Consider the following 9,500-nt stretch of genomic DNA (forward strand, 5'->3'; position numbering starts at 1 on the left):
GTGTTAAAATATACTATTAAAATTAGTTTCACTTGTTTGCTTTCATTTTTTAAAATGTGGCTACTAAGAAAATAATTAAATTCTATAATATAGAGTGCTTAATGCTACTATTGGACAGTGCCGATGAAGCCAACAGTGAAAATAAATACTAGAGAAAGTGGTTAGGGAAATTTTTTTCCCTAGAAAAGGCGTCTACACTGGCCCACACTGCAAGATGCTGCAAAAACAGTCATACACACACACACACACACACACACACACACACACTGACAGAATTAAACTAACCTCTTCCTAGAGTCACCACTTCTCACATGGCATGAGGTTGCACTCCTACTTAGTCCTAAGTGGACTAATCTCAAGAAAGAAGGCAGAAGTCAAGGTAATTTACCAGTTAGGAAGATCTAAAACCAGAGACTAAAGCTCAAGATATGTGGTGAATTTCCTGTCCTGGCTTCTGTTATTAATTCAATATGTTAGGGAGACTTTTCCAAGGAGGGTTGTTTTAAAACTCACTTTTTCTTTACTATGTAAAAATAGACAGGCTATGTAAAGTATAATTACTCTAGCCAATCAATGAAAAGGAGATGATAGAACACTGCTGGATTAGAGAGTCAGGGAACAGCAGACATTGGGTTAATTTGGCCTTAATTAGGCTGATTCTGATTTCATGACCATCATATTGATTGTATTATGCTAGAACCTACGAAACTTCCCAGCCTCCCTACTATGTAACCAAAAAGGCCCGCCAACCAGACCAGTCCTTGCTGACACATCCCCTGCCTCCATCTCTTCTGACAACACCTGGAGGATTTTCCCCATATCCCACTCTGTCCCTGCGCTCTTCTACCTGCGCCAGGGCCAGGGAATCATTTTCTCCAAGGCTCAGCCTCTGTGTGTGCCCAGCTCTGAGGATGGCACTTCTCCCTCCAGTGAAGACAAGGATCAGAGCGCAGACCCTGTGAGCTGTAGCAATTGGACAAAGACTGGGGTTTGCTGACAGAAAAGAACATTTAGTGGGCACGGTTACCAGGGTCCAAGAAGCCCCAGTGATTCCTCCAGGGAATGTGATGCAGGACAGAGCAGGAATGTCTGCCTGTGGTTCGGCTTGGGAATGCTTGTAGTGTGACATAGGTGACATTGGTAATGAATTCGTCAATGTTGTTCACTTATTTATTCATCGTATGTCATGGAGTGCATTCTACATACATCCAGGCAACAGTCTCACACTCTGGGGCTCACAGGCAGTGTCAGAAGAATTTCTAGTATATAGGCACAGCACTGGCAATACACTAGGTGTTCCAAACATTTTTCAAACATTAACTCCTTTAATACTCTCCATAAACCTACAAAGTAAGTATGCTGATCATTATTGCCAATTGAGTGATGAATAATCTGAGGCACCAATCAGGTAAATAACTCAGTCAATACAAATATCTAGTAAGGGATTGAGCTGGGATTTGGACATGAGGAGTTAGCTCCATACTCTGTGCTCTTAACCACGACATTTACTCTCTAAAGACTTCACATCATGAAAAAATTTGAACAGTTATTCATTTTCTTGGTAAATTGATTAGCCACACTATTTTATCTGTGTCTGAAAAATAGAATACCTGCGTAGAAACTACTGCACATACACACTCAAATTACATCTACCAATGTTCCCAGTCCCTGAAAATTAATACAGAGAACATTTCTGAATGTTTCTTGCCCAGGTTGGGAGGACTCTGAGGAAATCTCAGTGTTACTGTAAGAAGCTGAGGACAGGCTGGGACTGGATCTCAGGGGAAATGTGTCCTCAGGAGTCACCATTGAGTGACAACATTGATGGGAGGGTCTCAGCAGTGACTGAATTCAGGATCTGGTTGTGTTTTAACCTGGTGCTTATCTTCTGGCTGTGGGTTTATGGTGATGCAGCACAGGGAGAGGGGATGGTTCACTGTGTTGTTGGGGAAACCAGACCCATGAAAGAGAGGGAATGACGGTTTCCTTAAACAATGGACTCGTGGTGGGAAAAATTCGGCCTGGAAGAGACAGTCGTATGCCTGCTATAATCAGAAGGAGTTGCCTCTGCATCAGCCAAAGCAGACAGCCCTTCCTCATGCACTCATTTTATCTCAATGGGAGGAAGGAGGAGGAAATCATGTAATGCTCTTCTGGATGTAAGATCTGTGATGGTAGCGACTGTGCTAGGAGGTTCTGAAAGGCCTCTCTGAGGCATTTCAGACCTTTACTGTGACCAGAATGACAAGTGTAAGCACCCCTGCGTATGTCTGGGAAGAGTTAGTGTGTCAAGGAGAAGACTCCCTGATGCAGAGACTCACATGAAGCAGCGAGTTTGACTAGGGAAGGTCAGAAATGTGGCCAGTGTGGCTGGAGGGAGCCTGAGAAGAGAGAGTGAGGGGAGAGAGGAGGGTGATCAGGCTGGATCCTGGGACATGGTAGACTGTTACTTTCTGTTCCTCTGTCACAACATTACTCCAAAACCTACCACCTATACAGTACAAATATATAACATCTCATAATTTCTGTGAGCCAAGCATGTGGCATGGCTTAGGTGGGTGCCTCTGCCTCAAAGTCTCTGTGAAGCAGGGTTGTGGTAACAACAGGGCTCAAATGGGGGAGGATTCCCACGCAAGATCACTCACATGGGGTTTGTCAGGATCCATTTGGACTGAGAGTCTGAGCTCCTGTCTGTCTGTTGGCTGGACACTCTCTCAGTTCTCTCCTATGGAGCTTCTACATAGTGCAACTGAAAACATCAGCACTTGCATTCCCAGTTCTGCTGATTTGATAGAGAGCGAGAGTGAGAGTAAGAGTCAGAGAGAGCAAGAGAGAGAGAGAGAGAGAGAGATGGAAACAGAAGGAGGGAGGTAAGTAGGGAACCCAAGTAAGCCAGTAAGCAGGAAGTGACAGATGTTTTGTAATTAAAACTTGGAAGTGACACCCCATCACCATGGTTGTTCAGAAGCCAGATACTGACCACTTAGTGATGACAAAAGGCTGTACACTTCAGGAGGCAGGGAGCATTGGGACAATTGTGGAGGCTGCCCACCACATAGGCCAACATGAGCCTCTTGGGACTGATTCTGAGTAAAACGGGGACCGTGGAAGGATTAATGCCAGTGGATCACAATATCTGAATTTCCTCTAATTTCAACTCCTTCAGGATGCATACCTGAAAATGAGGCCCAGAGGGGCAGTCACTTTCCCAAGATCACACATCTGGAACCCAGAGAAGTTCTGACTGGTATTCTATGTGATGTCCTACTCCTTCTTGTACTTCCTCCATCTCTAAGTGTGTACATTAGACACTTGTGACACCAGCCCACAGGTGTTGTACGTATTATCACATGTACCCTGACAAGGTCCCTAGGAAGCTGTTTTTAGCCCAATCCTCATTGTGCAGCTTGGGAGACTGGGGAGATCTTGAGAGGCACAGCAGCTTTTCCAGGACACAGAACTGGTAGGAGAAAAGAGGTCTGACTTCAGCTCTGTCTCCTCAAAGCTGGGCCCCTGGATCCACTTCCAAGGAGCTGTGGGGAGGGTGGTGATGGGTATTTGTGTACAGTGATGGAGATGACACGAGCAAGGATGGAGAACAGCCAACAGCCTAGAGGGGCTTTGGGTGGGTCTGATTGAATGAAGGGGCCAAGTATTGGAACCTTGAAGAAATGACCTCACTTCCTTGGTGACAGCCCCCAACAGAACTTAGAACTCTGGTTACCAGGCACCCACATTGTAATCATAGCCTCCTGTCCAGTCATTTGAGTGAAGACACTCTACACAGCAGGATGTTCTCATGTTGTCCCGTGACTTTCCGAGGCTCTGGCCCCCGGAAAGCCCAGAATGAGAACATGTTAAGTCACTTTAAACATTGGCTCAACCCTCACCTCGAATGTGTGTGGCCTTTTGGCAGGAGGAACCATCAGGTATCAGTGTGGGCCAGGGCGGGCCACTCTAGGTCAGGCCAGAACTGTGATCCCAGAAGGACAGCCCCACACCCCTTGACACTCATTGTCTGTGTGTGTGTGGGTGCGGGGAGGTGGAGTTAGGGAAGCTGGGGATGAGGAGGACCCAGCCTAGGCAGGAGCAGGAAGTTAGATGGTGGGAGTCGAGCAGTGTGTCATGTTCATACTCAAGATCTTGGTTGCAGGAGAGGAAGGTGAGTGGTGGGGACCAAACTCCTCTATCTGCATGTGAATCCCGGGACCTCAAAGTGTCCTCGCATTCCTTCCCTGGTGGAGTCTATGCAGATTCCCCTCTGTGCCTGATCTGTGGGGGTGTTTCCCCCTGTGGCAAACTCCTGGCAGGCCCCTGATCCCTCCTGGCCTGACTGCTGGGCACTGTCACTGCAGAGCTGCACCCAAGAAATGGTCAAGGAGCTGGTGGATGGTTTCCAGTTCAGCCTCTCCCTGGAGAGAACACAAGTGCACCAGTCCATCAATGACCAGGGCTGCTCTGAGGTGAGTGTGGGTGCAGAGGGGTCTTCTCAGGCAGGACTCTGAGATGACCAAGGCAGTACTAGAATGCAGACTCAAATCTGAGAACCCCCTGGACTCCCCACCTCCAGAATTTTCTCACTAGAGTACCCCACAGTCCCACTCTCAAAGGAATCTGAACCTCCACTCCTCCCTACCAGCTACACAAGAGGGTAGAAAGTCACCTCTGTCCTCCTGGTGGTTCACTGAGATATCACTGACTGTATGTCCCTCCTCCTCTCTCCCAGTGTAAGGATGAGTTCACTGTGAATTTAAATGAGGCCTGCATCATGCGTGCCCTCCAGGCAGGCATGATGGAGAATCTGACAAAGTCCATGGCACCAGCTTTCCTGAGTAGGAACACGTCCAGCTTCACCAACTTCATGGTCAACTACTCGGCCTTAGACACATCCTACCGGGTCCTGGACCAGCTGTTTACTAGCTGAGTAGCCACTCCCTCCTCAGCACAGTGGTGACTCTGCCCACTGTCAGCTGTTTACCTTGGGAAAATCTCCACATCTCTCTGAGCCTCAGTTTGCTCTTCTGAAAAGTGGGGGGGAGCATAAATTTCATGCTGATCTTGTAGGGACTAATGGGATCAGGAATGGCAGGTGCTTACCTGGTGCCTGGATCTGCGTAGAGGGCTGTGGACGTGCTGTGGTTGTCCATGGTGTTTATTTTTCTTTTCGCCGTGAAAAGTAGTCTGCCTCACTGATCTCTAGGATGTGGCCTTTCTGAGTGTGGAAAAACACATAGAAAGCACCCTGTCAAGGGGTTGAGATTCCATGCAGCTGGTCCTGATCTTTTTCCTTGGGGTAGCCAATTAAGGATCTCTGGGGCACCAGAGAGGCCCTAGGCCCACTCAAGTGTCTGGGATGGTCTGGCTGGACTTCATTCATTCACGTGTGTATATTAAGCACCTACTACATGCAGGACTTTTGGAGACACTTAGTAAAGTCAGTGAATGAAGGAGACACAATCGCTGTGCCTCAATTGTCGTCTGAGAGTCAGACAGTGACATTAGACATCTTTTTCAGGTCCTGTCTTCCATGGTACATCCCAAGTGATGCCCTGATAGCCTCCTTTATAGCTGGAGGCATCTTCCCTTATTCCAGCCAGGAGGGCAGAGCACAGGCCCATCTAAAAAAGTGAGTGGTCTTTGGGTCCAGAAGAAGGCCTTCCTGTCTCTACAGAACAATGTGTGGAGGGAGAGATGGGGGCTGTGGCTGGGGCGGGCCTGTCAGAACATTGCGTCTCACACATCTTTTGATTCCCAAGGGAAGGCTGAGGTCTGGTGGCTTCCACTCCAGGAAGACAGGAGTCAAAGTGCTATGGATGTGTGCCAGGACCCCTGGGAAGCAGAGGGGTGGCTAGGCTGAGTTGTCTCCAAGAGACCCATTCCCATCACAGACCCATCTTAATCTGTCTCCTCTTCTCCATATCCACCTCTTCTGACCACCACCTCCAGGCCCAAGACAGGAGGTCTGTGAGCAACCCGCTCAAAAACCGGCCTCTGCTCAATCCAGTTGCACAAGTACGTGGAGGGTTGGGCTGGGCTGTGTCCCGGCCCTTCAGGAGAAGAGTGTCAGCAGGAAGAGTCACGACAGGCTCTGTGTTCAACGTGCTGGATGAGCAGGGGCTCATCCCCAGGATGGGAAGGGGCAGGCATCGGTGCCTTTCATGAGAAGCGTGGAGGGAAAGGCCAGGCCTCTGACTCTGTTGCCAAATTGCCTCCCCCAGTGCCATCTCTTCTCTGGTGGGAACCTGCCTGGAACCAGGGCAGGATTTCTGAGAACGCCTGCACTTTCCCTGCTTCAGGATGAAGCTGACATCTCTGCATCTCAGCTTTCCTGGCTCGGAGCTGGGGGGCCACGCCTACTTTTCTCCAGGTCCAGCTGGAGTATCCAAGGCCCATTGAGGCAGATCTGGAAGGTGAGCAGACTGCAGTCTGGGAAGATGATTTGCAGGGTCTTCAAAGTCTAGTTTCCCTTAAAGGCAGTGGGGTCTTTCCTGGCTGTGACAGGGACCAGGGAAGTCAGCTACTTGAGTGACACTGTTTCTTTCTCCTTCTGCAGTACCATCTCCAGAGCTCCCTCCAGCTCCAGAGCCAGAGCAAGGACCAGCTCCATGGCTAGATCCAGCTCAAGCTCTAGTTCCACCACCTGTGCCAGAGCTGGAGCCAGTGTCACCTCCATCAGTCCCTCCAGGGCCAGAGCCACCACTAACATCAGCTCCAGCCCCAGTGCCAGCTCCTGAGCTGGAGCCAGCTGGACCATTGGCTCCAGGGAGAATCCTCACTCCACCTGGAGAGATAACAGCAGAGCCAGATCCAGCCCCAGAGCCCACCTGCCCCTGGGATGTGACCAGCAAGAACCTGCTGAGGGAGGAGAAGCCTGACTTCTTGGAGTTCCCTCTACGGCTCGTGGCAGAGCAGTTGACACTGATGGATGTGGTGAGCAGCGGGGCTCTCATGGCAGGTGGGGTAGGCCTTTGCTGTGCCATGAGCTGTCCCACACCTGACATTTTCTGATCCAGAATCCCATGATCTCGGTCCAGCTTCCCTGCTTACCCTCATGTGACCTGAGCAGACTTCTTAACTCCCAAGTTTTTGCTGTCCTCATGTGGACAGTAGAGCTGGACACTGAGAGCAGCTGCCTTGCAGAGTGGCTGTGCAGATGGACGAGGTGAAGCAGAGAGGACGTTGGGCAGAGTCTGCGCTTTGGTGGGGGAGGGGAGCACACTGAAGTGCTGTCTCGTCCTGGGTAGTTCACTCATTTGCCCAGGAGGCCTCAACAGCCTCAGCACTAATTAGGCACCTCATGTGTACATGACTACAAGGCAGACAAACAAAGCCTGTGGTTGTTGCTGCCTCGGGGAAATGTGCACCTGAAAGAGGAGACAGACCTTAGGATGGTCAGAATGGGTGGGAGATACCCCTAGAGCCGGTGAAGCAGGAGCCGAGTTCTGGTGCTTGGAGGAAGTGAGACTGGGCAGCGAGCAAATGCCACTTCCCTGCACCACAGTATCGTGTCCTGGGTCATCCTGTGCTGGGTTCCCTCAGGGGACACAGGCAACACCCAGGGACTCCCACTTGTCTCAGGCCGCATTATCAGCTTCCTGAGCTCCAGCTCTGACCTCTGACCCGGCCTGGGACTGGGGGATGTGGACACTGAGCTGGACTGTGGCAGGGCTGGGTGACACTCCCTGTCCTGCCCAGGATCTCTTCAAGAAAGTGATGCCCCACGACTTCCTGGACTCCATCTGGTCCCAGTGTGACAACAGGGGTAATGAGCACCTGGCACACAACATCCTTGCCAACACGACCAACTTTAATAGAATGGTCAAATGTGTCGTCATCACCTGCATTGGGGATCCGAGCATGACGGTCCAGGACAGGGCCAGGGTGGTGGAGCTCTGAATCCACATGGCCAGGGTAAGATGTGGGAGCCCCTGAGAGCCCCTCTCTGGAGTCAGGGGAACTACCCTTTCTCCTTTCTCAGCTCTCATGTTTGAAGTCTGTGGTCTGAGCCTTTGCACAATCCTTAGGCCCCTCCTGCCAGTGACTCGATGACCTGACTCCTGGTCCCAGTGGTGGGAAGCTCACCCCTTCCTGGGCTCCTTCCTTGCCTTGAGCTAAAATCCTCCTCCTGGAAGTATTCCTCATCATGTTCCAGCTGTGCCTTTCCCGGGTTCCCTGAGCAGCTGTCTCATCCAGGACAGGAGATGTCAATGAGGCGACAGAAGCCAGAGGAAGCAGGGCTCCAGCTCCCCCTCACAGCTCATTCTCTTCCCTTCCCCAGGAATGCCAAGGCCTGAGGAACCTTTCCTCACTCCATGCGATCCTCTGGGCTCTGCAGGGCCCCTCCATTCAGCGTTTAAAAGAGACATGGAGATGGGTGTCCAGGTGGGTAGGCCTCTCTCCATGCTAGCACCACCTGGGTGGACCAGACGCCACACAGGGCTGGCATTGCCCTTCAGTCAGTTGGGCCCTCCTGGAAGACAGCAAACCCTGGTGATAGGGTCTGACCTGGTTGGCAGGCTTGGAGTCTTTCTGAAAACTTAGGCCAGTGGTTCTGCTTCAGGAATCAGTTTCCCTAAGTGACAGATCCTGGCTTGAGCCAAATTGAAGATTTTCAAGTGTTTTCAGCAACAGAACTCTCTGTGCACATGAAATTAAGACTGTTTAAAACACATCTGCTGAGAAGATAAGAGAACGGAGGCCCCAGGTAACAATAGGAGAGACCCCTCCCCAGTCCCAGACACCTCAGGGCTCAGAGGACACAGTGAAAACGCTCATCCAGGCTGTCTGGATCTTCTGGGTTTTCAAACAAAAGGGATTTACCCTCAAACCACTCCATAGTGTTTCTTTCCTTTTTTCCCTCCTCAGGAAGAACTGGACAAAACTAAAAAAGTTGATGAAAACAAGCCAGCGGGAGAGCAGGAAGCTGCTCAAGGAGGTGAGTGGAGGCTGGAGATCTGGAAGGAAGGGAGGTGAGGTGGGGAGGGACCAGGCAGGATGTGCTTTGGGAAGTTTTTCACTTAAAGTTCCATGAGAAATAACAGTCTGTCTTGTCCAGCTTGACAGGAAACGGAGGGTGTGAGCTGCTGGGGCTGGTGAGGACTGTTTCGGGCAGGAGGCTTTGGTCACGGGATACAGTGGTGTCACTTGGACTGTTCCAGGAGGTGAGGAGCTGGCAGAATGAGCAGGTCTCTGGCTTCCATGCGGACCCATCACCTGGCCCTCTTCCTCCAGGCTTGTGGGTGGATGGAGTGGGTGGGGGTTCCTTTCTTCCTAAAGCAGCCCAGCCTGTCTTCAGGAAGCCAGTCCCTTGCTGCTCCTTCTGTCTTCACTGCACCTCGCAGCGGAGGACACTCTGCCTGGCCCAGGGATGGGCACTGTGAGGTCACACAGGCCTTGTGGACACAGGGGCTGCCCAGCCTTGGGCCAAATGGTGGATCTGGGACAGAATTGTGTGCTCTCTGGGAGTGTGCGATCTAACCCTATAGTGGTCACTGCTGACA

General features: G+C 50.9%; 1 long non-coding RNA gene across 1 annotated transcript; it reads left to right on the forward strand.

Moving 5' to 3' along the window:
* The first annotated feature begins 4,393 nt into the window (after positions 1 to 4,393).
* LOC131403040 (uncharacterized) lies at positions 4,394 to 6,055 on the forward strand. Its single transcript, XR_009219171.1, has 3 exons — positions 4,394 to 4,463; positions 5,516 to 5,626; positions 5,947 to 6,055. It is a non-coding gene; the product is annotated as an uncharacterized LOC131403040 (long non-coding RNA).
* Positions 6,056 to 9,500: the final 3,445 nt, after the last annotated feature.

This window comes from Diceros bicornis, unplaced genomic scaffold (genome assembly GCF_020826845.1).
Source record: "Diceros bicornis minor isolate mBicDic1 unplaced genomic scaffold, mDicBic1.mat.cur scaffold_54_ctg1, whole genome shotgun sequence".
Lineage (NCBI taxonomy): Eukaryota > Metazoa > Chordata > Mammalia > Perissodactyla > Rhinocerotidae > Diceros > Diceros bicornis.